The sequence below is a fragment of the Vulpes lagopus genome, chromosome 12 (genome assembly GCF_018345385.1).
Source record: "Vulpes lagopus strain Blue_001 chromosome 12, ASM1834538v1, whole genome shotgun sequence".
In the NCBI taxonomy this organism is placed as follows: domain Eukaryota; kingdom Metazoa; phylum Chordata; class Mammalia; order Carnivora; family Canidae; genus Vulpes; species Vulpes lagopus.
The window spans coordinates 44,599,310-44,612,847 of record NC_054835.1 but is presented as its reverse complement, the minus strand read 5'-3'; positions in this window follow the sequence as shown (position 1 = coordinate 44,612,847).

Genomic DNA, 13,538 nt, shown 5'->3' with positions numbered 1-13,538 from the left:
AAAAAAAATAAAAGGCATTCAAAAGCCTCAGCAATCAGGCAACAAAAAGAAATAAAAGGCATTCAAATTGGCAAAGAAGAAGTCAAACTCTCCCTCTTCGCAGATGACATGATACTGTACATAGAAAACCCAAAGACTCCACCCCAACATTGCTAGAACTCATACAGCAATTTGGCAGTGTGGCAGGATACAAAATCAATGCCCAGAAGTCAGTGGCATTTCTATACACTAACAATGAGACTGAAGAAAGAGAAATTAAGGAGTCAATCCCATTTACAATTGCACCCAAAAGCATAAGATACCTAGGAATAAACCTAACCAAAGAGGTAAAGATCTATACCCTAAAAACTACAGAACACTTCTGAAAGAAACTGAGGAAGACACAAAGAGATGGAAAAATATTCCATGCTCATGGATTGGAAGAATTAATATTGTGAAAATGTCAGTGCTTTCCAGGGCAATTTACACATTTAATGCAGTCCCTATCAAAATACCGTGGGCTTTCTTCAGAGAGTTGTAACAAATCATCTTAAGATTTGTGTGGAATCAGAAAAGACCCCGAATAGCCAGGGGAATATTAAAAAAGAAAACCAGAGCTGGGGGCATCACAATGCCAGATTTCAGGCTGTACTACAAAGCTGTGGTCATCAAGACAGTGCAGTACTGGCAGACACATAGATCAATGGAACAGAATAGAGAATTCAGAAATGGGCCCTCAACGTTATGGTCAACTAATATTCCGCAAAGAAGGAAAGACTATCCACTGGAAAAAGGACAGTCTCTTCAATAAATGGTGCTGGGAAAAATTGGACAGCCACCTGCAGAAGAATGAAACTAGATCATTCTCTTACACCATACACAAAGATAAACTCAGAATGGATAAAAGATCCTAATGTGAGACAAGAATCCATCAAAATCCTAGAGGAGAACACAGGCAATACCCTTTTTGAACTTGGCCACAGCAACTTCTTGTAAGATGCATCCATGAAGACAAGAGAAACAAAAGCAAAAATGAACTATTGGGACTTCATCAAGATAAGAAGCTTTTGCTCAGCAAAAGAAACAGTCAACAAAACTAAAAGACAACCTACAGAATGGGAGAAGATATTTGCAAATGACCTATCAGATAAAGACTAGTTTCCAAGATCTATAAAGAACTTATTAAATTCAACAACAAAGAAACAAACAATCCAATCATGAAATGGGCAAAAGACATGAACAGAAATCTCACAGAGGAAGACATGGACATGGCCAACAAACACATGTGAAAATGCTCTGCATCACTTTCCATCAGGGAAATACAAATCAAAACCACAATGAGATACCACCTCACACCAGTGAGAATGGGGAAAATGAACACAACAGGAAACAACAAATGTTGGAGAGGATGTGGAGAAAGGGGAACCCTCTTGCACTGTTGATGGGAATGTGAACTGGTGCAGCCACTCTGGAAAACTGTGTGGAGGTTCCTCAAAGAGTTAAATATAGATCAGCCCTATGACCCAGCAATTGCACTGCTGGGGATTTACCCCCAAAGATACAGAGTCAGTGAAACGCCGGGACACCTGCACCCCAATTTTATAGCAGCAATGTCCACAATAGCCAAACTGTGGAAGGAGCCTCAGTGTCCATCAAAAGATGAATGGATAAAGAAGATGTGGTCTATGTGTACAATGGAATATTACTCAGCCATTAGAGATGACAAATACCCACCATTTGCTTCGACGTGGATGGACATGGAGGGTATTATGCTGAGTGAAATAAGTCAATCGGAGAAGGACAAACATTATATGGTCTCATTCATTTGGGGAATATAAAAAATAGTGAAAGGGAAAAAAGGGGAAAGGAGAGAAAATGAGTGGAAAATATCAGAGAGGGGACAGACTCCTAACTCTGGGAAAAGAACAAGGGGTAGTGGAAAGGGAGGTGGGAAGGGGGTGGGGGTGACTGGGTGATGGGCACTGAGGGAGGCACTTGATGGGATGAGTGCCTTACACTGGGTGTTATGCTATATTTTGTCAAATTGAGCTCCAATAAAAAAAATAAAAATAAAGAAATGGGAGCACTGCCATCTCCAGCAGAAGAGTGTGTGACAGCCACCACGTTTTCCACAGCTCCAAAATAGGTCAAATAGCAAAAGATCTCCTGTGACCCAGTGAAAGGAACAGAGGTTAGAGACAGAAGCCAAAAGCCCCAACGTGCCTGACAGTCAAGCTGAGGTTCCACAGCTAGTACAGAAGGCAAGATAAAATGCCAAGTGAAAAGGGAGGTCATTGAGTGAATGCCAGATGAAGATTTAAAAATAAATGAGGATAGGAGCAGACATATTATCATACTGATGATAACCTCTGGTTTGTCTCCTTAACTATAGTAACCTACCTGGCCGAAGCTGCTCCTTCATTTTCTTTTCTGAGCCCTACAACACCATTTGCATACCCGGACACACTAGTATTTCTATTTGGAATGCCTGAACCACCCGTCCTAATGTATAAAGTCCAGGTGAGGACTACTTAACCTCTCTTCCCACTCTTCTGCAAACTAGGGAGTCAGGTACAAGAGCAGGCAGCTTTCCTGTATAATTCTATTGTCAAGGATTCATTCAGTGCTGTTTCCTTCACATCCATTTCCCTGTCAGTGTCAGGCCTCCTCTCCCAAGCTCCCCTTTCTTAGGGAACATTGTCTGGTCCTAGCTGTGGTTCCCATCACTCTTTCCTCACACCCCTTATTGTCATCATAAGGCAAGATGCCCATTCTCAACACTTCTAGTCAACATTATACTGGAGGTGCTAGCCAATAAAATAAGTCAAGAACAAGAGAAAGAAAAGGCATAGAGAATGGGAAGAAAGAAGTAAAATCATGTCTATCTGCAGATTATATAATTATTTACAGGAAAATCTTAAGGAATCTACCAAAATACCAGGGCTAATAAGAAAATTTAGCAGAGCCACAGAGTACAAGGGTAATTCAAATAAATAGATTCAATTTTATCATATTGGCATCAAACAATTGTTCCATTTTATTCCTCAAAACCATGCTTCCAAACTGTCTTCTGAAGAACACAGGAAAACTAGTATGTGAACTACAAAGGGTTCTGTACAACTTGAGGTTAGCCTTGGGAAATGAATGAGGAAGTAAAGGTAACAGAATTGAGAATAGTAATGGGGGCTTCCACTATAACTGAATATTTTTATTTCCTTAAAAATCAAAAAGTTAAAGGTCCAAAGCAAATATAGGAAACTATTAAATGTTGTTAAATCTATTATTTCCTATAATTTCTGTGTGTTTGAAATATTCCATAATTTTTTCAAGTTTTTACTTAAATTCTAGTTAGTTAACATATAATATTGGTTTCAGGTATGGAATATAGAGATTCATCACTTATATACAACACCCAGTGCTCATTACAAGTACCCTTTTTAATCTGTATTATCATTTTTACCATGGTAAATGGATAAAAATACCCATTTTACCCATTTTACTCACCTCTTTCCATCAACCCTCAGTTTGTTCTCTATCATGAAGAGTCTGTTTTTTTTTTTAATTTTTATTGGTGTTCAATTTACCAACATACAGAAAAACACCCAGTGCTCATCCCGTCAAGTGTCCACCTCAGTGCCCGTCACCCATTCCCCTCCAACACCCGCCCTCCTCCCCTTCCACCACCCCTAGTTCGTTTCCCCGAGTTAGGAGTCTTTATGTTCTGTCTCCCTTCCTGATATTTCCCAACATTTCTTTTCCCTTCCTTTATATTCCCTTTCACTATTATTTATATTCCCCAAATGAATGAGAACATACACTGTTTGTCCTTCTCCGATTAACTTATTTCACTCAGCATAATACCCTCCAGTTCCATCCACGTTGAAGCAAATGGTGGGTATTTGTCGTTTCTAATTGCTGAGTCATATTCCATTGTATACATAAACCACATCTTCTTTATCCATTCATCTTTTGATGGACACCGAGGCTCCTTCCACAGTTTGGCTATTGTGGCCATTGCTGATAGAAACATCGGGGTGCAGGTGTCCCGACGTTTCATTGCATCTGAATCTTTGGGGTAAATCCCCAACAGTGCAATTGCTGGGTCGTAGGGCAGGTCTATTTTTAACTCTTTGAGGAACCTCCACACAGTTTTCCAGAGTGGCTGCACCAGTTCACATTCCCACCAACAGTGTAAGAGGGTTCCCTTTTCTCCGCATCCTCTCCAACATTTGTGGTTTCCTGCCTTGTTAATTTTCCCCATTCTCACTGGTGTGAGGTGGTGTCTCATTGTGGTTTTGATTTGTATTTCCCTGATGGCAAGTGATGCAGAGCATTTTCTTATGTGCTTGTTGGCCATGTCCATGTCTTCCTCTGTGAGATTTCTCTTCATGTCTTTTGCCCATTTCATGATTGGATTGTTTGTTTCTTTGCTGTTGAGTTTAATAAGTTCTTTATAGATTTTGGAAACTAGCCCTTTATCTGATATGTCATTTGCAAATATCTTCTCCCATTCTGTAGGTTGTCTTTTAGTTTTGTTGACTGTATCCTTTGCTGTGCAAAAGCTTCTTATCTTGATGAAGTCCCAATAGTTCATTTTTGCTTTTGTTTCTTTTGCCTTTGTGGATGTATCTTGCAAGAAGTTACTGTGGCCAAGTTCAAAAAGGGTGTTGCCTGTGTTCTCCTCTAGGATTTTGATGGAATCTTGTCTCACATTTAGATCTCTCATCCATTTTGAGTTTATCTTTGTGTATGGTGAAAGAGAGTGGTCCAGTTTCATTCTTATGCATGTGGATGTCCAATTTTCCCAGCACCATTTATTGAAGAGACTGTCTTTCTTCCAATGGATAGTCTTTCCTCCTTTATCGAATATTAGATGACCGTACATTTCAGGGTCCACTTCTGGGTTCTCTATTCTGTTCCATTGATCTATGTGTCTGTTTTTGTGCCAGTACCACACTGTCTTGATGACCACAGCTTTTTAGTACAACCTGAAATCTGGCATTGTGATGCCCCCAGCTATGGTTTTCTTTTTTAAAATTCCCCTGGCTATTCGGGGTCTTTTCTGGTTCCACACAAATCTTAAAATAATTTGTTCTAACTCTCTGAAGAAAGTCCATGGTATTTTGATAGGGATTGCATTAAACGTGTAAATTGCCCTGGGTAACATTGACATTTTTACAATATTAATTCTGCCAATCCATGAGCATGGAATATTTTTCCATCTCTTTGTGTCTTCCTCAATTTCTTTAAGAAGTGTTCTATAGTTTTTAGGGTATAGATCTTTTACCTCTTTGGTTAGGTTTATTCCTAGGTATCTTATGCTTTTGGGTGCAATTGTAAATGGGATTGACTCCTTAATTTCTCTTTCTTCAGTCTCATTGTTAGTGTATAGAAATGCCATTGATTTCTGGGCATTGATTTTGTATCCTGCCACGCTACCAAATTGCTGTATGAGTTCTAGCAATCTTGGGGTGGAGGCTTTTGGGTTTTCTATGTAGAGTATCATGTCATCGGCGAAGAGGGAGAGTTTGACTTCTTCTTTGCCAATTTGAATGCCTTTAATGTCTTTTTGTTGTCTGATTGCTGAGGCGAGGACTTCCAGAACTATGTTGAACAGCAGTGGTGAGAGTGGACATCCCTGTCTTGTTCCTGATCTTAGGGGAAAGGCTCCCAGTGCTTCCCCATTGAGAATGATATTTGCTGTGGGCTTTTCGTAAATGGCTTTTAAGATGTCGAGGAAAGTTCCCTCTATCCCAACACTCTGAAGGGTTTTGATCAGGAATGGATGCTGTATTTTGTCAAATGCTTTCTCTGCATCTAATGAGAGGATCATATGGTTCTTGGTTTTTCTCTTGCTGATATGATGAATCACATTGATGGTTTTACGAGTGTTGAACCAGCCTTGTGTCCCGGGGATAAATCCTACTTGGTCATGGTGAATAATTTTCTTAATGTGTTGTTGGATCCTATTGGCTAGTATCTTGTTGAGAATTTTTGCATCCATGTTCATCAGGGATATTGGTCTGTAATTCTCCTTTTTGGTGGGGTCTTTGTCTGGTTTCAGAATTAAGGTGATGCTGGCCTCATGGAACGAATCTGGAAGTACTCCATCTCTTTCTATCTTTCCAAACAGCTTTAGTAGAATAGGTATGATTTCTTCTTTAAACGTTTGATAGAATTCCCCTGGGAAGCCATCTGGCCCTGGACTCTTGTGTCTTGGGAGGTTTTTGATGACTGCTTCAATTTCCTCCCTGGTTATTGGCCTGTTCAGGTTTTCTATTTCTTCCTGCTCCAGTTTTGGTAGTTTGTGGCTTTCCAGGAATGCGTCCATTTCTTCTAGATTGCCTAATTTATTGGCGTACAGCTGTTCATAATATGTTTTTAAAATCGTTTGTATTTCCTTGGTGTTGGTAGTGATCTCTCCTTTCTCATTCATGATTTTATTAACTTGAGTCTTCTCTCTCTTCTTTTTAATAAGGTTGGCTAATGGTTTATCTATCTTATTAATTCTTTCAAAGAACCAACTCCTGGTTCTGTTGATCTGTTCCACGGTTCTTTTGGTCTCGATATCATTTAGTTCTGCTCGAATTTTAACTGTCTTCTTCTGCTGGGGGTGGGGTCTATTTGTTGCTTTTTCTCTAGCTCCTTTAGGTGTAAAGTGAGCTTTTGAATTTGAGTTCTTTCCAGTTTTTGAATGGATGCTTGTATTGCGATGTATTTCCCCCTCAGGACTGCTTTTGCTGCATCCCAAAGATTTTGAATGGTTGTATCTTCATTCTCATTAGTTTCCATGAATCTTTTTAATTCTTCCTTAATTTCCTGGTTGACCTTTTCATCTTTTAGCAGGATGCTCCTTAACCTCCACGTGTTTGTGGTCCTTCCAAACTTCTTGTTGTGATTAAGTTCTAATTTCAAGGCATTATGGTCTGAGAATATACAGGGGACTATCCCGATCTTTTGGTATCAGTTCAGACCCGATTTGTGACCCAGTATGTGGTCTATTCTGGAGAAAGTTCCATGTGCACTTGAAAAGAATGTGTATTCAGTTGAGTTTGGATGTAAAGTTCTGTAGATATCTGTGAAATCCATCTGGTCCAGTGTATCATTTAAAGCTCTCGTTTCTTTGGATATGTTGTGCTTAGAAGACCTATCTAGTATAGAGAGAGCTAGATTGAAGTCACCAAGTATAAGTGTATTATTATCAAGGTATTTCTTCAGTTTGGTTATTAATTGGTTTAAATATTTGGCAGCTCCCACATTCGGGGCATATATATTGAGGATTGTTAAGTCCTCTTGTTGGATAGATCCTTTGAGTATGAGATAGTGTCCCTCTTCATCTCTCACTATAGTCTTCGGGGTAAATTTTAATTTATCTGATATGAGGATGGCTACCCCTGCTTTCTTTTGAGGACCATTTGAATGGTAAATGGTTCTCCAACCTTTTATTTTCAGTTTGTAGGTGTCCTTCTGTCTAAAATGAGTCTCTTGTAGACAGCAAATAGATGGGTCCTGCTTTTTTATCCAGTCTGAAACCCTGCGCCTTTTGATGGGGTCATTAAGCCCGTTCACGTTCAGAGTTACTATTGACAGATATGAGTTTAGTGTCATAATATCTGTATAGAATAAAGACATTAAAAAAAAAAAAGAATAAAGACATTAGAAAATTAAGCCAGTGTTAAATCAGTTTAAGAACACCTCAAGAAAGGGAGGTGGGTGGGGTGATGGGCACTGAGGGGGGCCCTGGGGGGGGCACTTGGCAGGATGAGCATGGGGTGTTATATGTTGGCAAATTGAATTCCAATAAAAAAAATTTTTTTTTTAAAGATCACCTCAAAACCCTAGCTGGGATTTTCCCAAGAGATCCACAACCCGCTTATTATCTATCTATATTCAACTGAAAATTCTTACTTTCAGGTAGAGGTGAAGATCCTGAATTGATTAAATTGCCAATAAATTCTTCTAAATTTACTTTTCCATCCTCTGAAAGAAAAAAATGCATGTCAATGAACAGGGAATATGATCAGAGATGGGCAACCATAGCATAATTGCCATACTGAAAAACAGTTTATAGATTTGGCCTTGAAATATAGACATAAATATTTAATCAGAAAGACAGACTCATGCATATCTTTCAGACACATACACTAATCTCCTATAGATCTTCCTTTGTATGATGCTACTGAAAATGAGTAGGATTCAACTGGGTAGTAGGTAGAAAAGAGGCTTAGATAATCCATGAAGCAGATAGACCTCTTAAGGATTCTTGAAAAGTTCAAACAGATGCATGTCAGCTAAGATAAAGGATATCTAGAAACATTACTCACCCGTGAGAGCCACATTCTGCACTGATCTTTGAAGTGCATCTTGAGGTAATGGAACTCCTATATTTTTCAGGATGGAGCCTAGATCATCAGGAGTGACCACATTTTTTCTAATGGCAGCCAGAGCTTTCAGGGGGCCTTCTTCTTCTATATTTTAAAAAAATATACAACGTATAAAGTTTTTTTTTTTTTTTAAAGCCACTCAAATATCAATAATGGGTCCTGGATAATAATAGTAATAATAATAATTACTAGTTGTAGTACTACTGCTACTTCTACCACTTATTAAGTATTCAGTCTGAGCTTCCTGGGCACTATGGTAAGTGCTCTATATATACCATTTCATTTAATACCACAAAAATTCTTTGAGGTTGTTACTAATATTTCCCCTATTTAACAGATGAGGAAACCCAGCCTTAGAGAGTCTAGTCAGTCTAAGCATACAGTTACTAAACATGAAGCCAAAAGTCTAGGCTATCTGATTTTATAGGCAGAATGTAGCCACTAGGCTACACAAATCATTGCAAATATTTAATTAAAGACTGAAGAATGATTACATAAAAAAGAAATCTCAGTACATCTGCTTATCTTCATCTCTGGCATATCTGAGGCTGAGAATTCCATCAAAGCTATGATAACTAATCATACAAGTAATTCTCTTGCCAAAAAATAGATAACAAGCCATTGTTTGATGTTGCTATTCTTAATTTTTTTTATTCATTGGATACTTGGATGTATCCAACATATATACACAAAAATGTCCCCCAAATATTGGAAAGACTGGCACTGCTATCAATACCAAAGAAAGGTAACATTGATTTCAGAAAGCATCATGCATGAATTGTTCAAGTAAGAAAGAAATTCTAAATGCTGTACTATGATAAATCCTATCATATCATTAATATTAACCCTACAAGAGATTTGTTTATAAACCACATATCTAGGAAAGTTTTATAGGCCCATTTAAAAAAAACGAAGTTTAAGGACAAAATATTTTGTCAATTGGAAAACATAGCATTTTTGTTACATCCTAAACATCTTGGCTCTGGCAATAATTTAATTTTTGTAGCTACCTAAATTCAGCCTAAAACTTAGAGGAAATTAATCTCAAGAACATGGGTGACTCCAAGGAGACCCAGGGGATCCAAAACAGTTGTAAATTTACTAACCAAGGTTCATTTAGCCTAAACTTCAAGGAGACCCAGAAGTTCCACAGATATCATAGATATCTCACATTTGGAGAAGTCAGTTAACTTCACATCAAAACCAGAGTACATTCAATGTCTCATGGGTAAGATAGAGTAATGGGAATACCTATTACATAATATGGAAGAAGCCTGTATGCTTCAATATTTTCCTATAAGTTTTAATAGTTAATCTTCTTTTTTTTAATTTATTTTTTTTATTTTTTTATTTTTTTTATTTATGATAGTCACACAGAGAGAGGCAGAGAACAGGCAGAGGGAGAAGCAGGCTCCATGCACCGGGAGCCCGATGTGGGACTCGATCCCGGGTCTCCAGGATCGCGCCCTGGGCCAAAGGCAGGCGCTAAACCGCTGCGCCACCCAGGGATCCCAATAGTTAATCTTATGATAAAACCCCATTTTAACAAAAGGATAATAGGATAAAAAAAAGAAAAGGAAACACTGATATTTGTATTTGAATTTATTTTATTATATCTAAAATCAACCTAGAATACACTACATGGTTTTATTCATAAACTTATTAAGAAAACAAGATACAGATTCTTTTTAAAAAAATTTTTAGTATAGCTGACATACGATGTTACATTAGTTCCAGGTGTACAGTTTATGATTTGGCAAGTTTATATATTATGCTATGTTCACCACAAATGTAGCTACCATCTGGCCCATTACATCACTATTAAAATATCATTGAAAAAAAACCAAAAAATAAAATAAAATATAATTGAGTACATACCTTAGGCTGTGTCTTTTATTACTGTGACTTATTCATTCTGTAACTGGAGGCCTCTATCTCCCTCTTTCTTTCATCCATTTTGTTCAACCCTCAAACCTTCCTTTCGGCAAAGATCAATTTGTTCTCTGTATTTATTTATTTATTTATTTATTTATTTTTGTTCTCTGTATTTATTGGTCTGATTCTGCTTTTTGTTTATTTGTTGCTTTCTTTATTTTTATTTTCAAGTAATCTCTACACCCAATGTAGGGTTCAAACTTCCAACCCCAAGATCAAGAACTGCATGCTCTATAGACTGAGCCAGCCAGGTACCACTGTTTGGCTTTTTTAGATTCTACTTATGAATGGAATCATGTAGTATTGGTCTTTCTCTGTCTGACTTAACTTAGCATAATACCCTCTAGGTCTATCTATGTTGTCTCAAATGGCACAATTTTATTCTTTTTATGGCTGTATAACACTCTATTGTATAAATATACCACATCTTCCTTTTTCGTTCATCTATTAACACTTACTTTGTTTCTATGTCTTGGCTATTATAAATTATGTTTTAATAAACATAAGAATGCATGTATCTTTGAATTAGAAGAGAACACCAATCTTATTCCCACAGAATTTCAAAATGTCCAACACACTGGCAAATAATGGTAGCCATCTTAGATAACAAGCTTGATTACTAGAACGAATCATCCAGATAAATTTTGTATATTTACCCTTTTTGATTAATGGAAAAATACTCTAATTTTGAGCAAAGGTCAGGACTAGGATCCCTTATTGATTTGTCATCCAAAGTACATTTGTTATATACATGATGTGCTTTAGCATTAGAAAACTGGACGAATGCATATAATCAAAACGAAAAAAATTCCACCCAAAATTCTCCTTAAAAAATTCTCACTTACTTGAATCTTTTATAAAATATGGTATTTTCATTAACTGAGTCAGACAATCTTTTAAGTTTACTTTCCCCTCATCTGAAAATGAAACATAAAGAAATGAATGATGTTTGATCCAGAGATATCAAAGAATGAGGTCACAAGATATGCATGCTTACTAAACCTTCAGAACCAAGTTAGTCCTGTTTTCTAACTCTGATCCTGCTAAATACATCTCAGACTAACTATGAGAAGGAATATGATTATGATGACTCCTGTGGTCCTTTTTTTTTTGTAGAGTTAATGAGCATTTTGTGAATTTTATGCATATTTCAACCAGTTGAGACCTTTTAAAAAATATTTCCTCTCTGATATGACATTCCCTTAATTTTTCAGCATTATGAGTCCTACCATAATCATTTATGTTTTGAGGAAAGACCAGAAGATATTCACTATTAGTACCATAAACCAAACTCAAGGTAATACCTAATGAAGAAACAAAGATATATTAATAAAGGAAGTGTGTGGTCTTTTGCTTTTTATTAGTCATATACTTGGAACTTAAGAGAATAATACCATAAGGCCTTGTATGTAGGCTAAATATCTCACTGGCAAGATTCCAAAAATACCAGTGTAGCCCTTTTAGCACCATGGGGAAACAAAACTGGTAGTGTGTTATCACCACACCAAGGCTTCCCACTGTGCTTCATAGACATGAGAGAGTTTCATAGCTCCTGTCCAATAAGAACATATAATTCAAACCTCAAGAGGCAAAGAATGGGAAAAAGAGAGGAATACAATACTTCCCTAGGATAATTCAATATAAGAATAACCCCAAACAAATTCTCATCCAAGCCTAATAGAAAATACCTAATGTTACTGAATTCATTACATTTGATTCCTAATTGATCAGCTCTGTGGATTAGTGAAAGTAAATACAAGTTTGGTATGTAATAAATGACTCAGAAAAGGAATACTTACTATCAAGAGGAATGGATGTAAGCACCTCCTGTAATTCTTCCTTTGGGAAATATATTCCCAGGCCTTTCAGCATAGATTTTACATCATCAACATCAACTTTCTCATTGGTGACTTTGTTTAAGGCATCTGCAAATTCATTAACCTCTATCAGAAGAAAATATTTTCAGTTTAGATACAAATGCTAAATAATTAGTTTAAATCATAATTCAAAATATTAGTATAGATATCTAGCAATTTTATTTTTATTTTTTTTAAAATATTTTTATTTATTTATGATAGTCACACAGAGAGAGAGAGAGAGAGAGGCAGAGACATAGGCAGAGGGAGAAGCAGGCTCCATGCACCAGGAACCCGACATGGGATTCGATCCCAGGTCTCCAGGATCGCGCCCTGGGGCAAAGGCAGGCACCAAACCGCTGCGCCACCCAGGGATCCCGATATCTAGCAATTTTAAAAGATGATATAGCACTCACAAATACTCTTTCAAGGTTCATATGTATCTAATTCTCATTTCATACATATAAAACAGATCAGTTATAAAGCAGACTCATAGTAGAAATTAAACCTTGATATGTGTCTCCTTCTGTCCATCTATCTTTACTTCTCATGTTTCCTATGTCCTTTCTGTATGTGTCCAGTGATCTCTCTGCTGCTCCCAGTCACTAACACCTTAATCTGCCTTTTCCCCATTTCTTTATTAAACTTAATTTGTCTTATACTGACTCTCTTTCACTTAGAGTTGAGAACCTTGGTATATAGGGTAATAGCTAATAAATTTGTTAACAGAATGGTTATTTTTTAAAATAATTGGAAACTGAGGTTTATATAAGACTTTTGTGCCTCCCCCCATATGTCAGTCTTCTTATTTAATAACACTAGTGGCCTAATATAGATAATAACATATATGCTACTTCCTACCCTAGGACCATTCACAGCTTCTTCCTTCAATCTGGAAAACTCTTCTCTCAACTCTTCGAGTAGTGGAATCCTTCTCATCCTGTAGTTTTAGCCTAAATGTCACATCTCAGAACATGCTTCCCTGGCTATCCTATTTAAATTAAGCTACTACACCTTAATGTTGTACCTCCTCCTCGCACATTTTCTCCTTAACATTTAGCACAATTTGTAGTTATTTATCTGTTAATCTTTCTTCAATGAGTTCTCTGGGGTCAGAGATCAGTATTTACCTATCTTGCTTACCACCACAGTGCCCCTTGTTTGTTAAAAGAATGGACTGAATAAATTGTCTTCCCACTTCTAGTGGCTCCTTAATCCAATGCACTGTTAAAGTCAATTTTTAGAGACAGCTCAGCACCTGACACTCTTACCCAAAGAATATATTAAGACCTATTTGAGCTAACATTTGATACTCCCTTTAATGTAGACCTACCAACTATCACTCATTCCTCGTCTTTCAAATCTTTCTCATGTCCCCATTCTT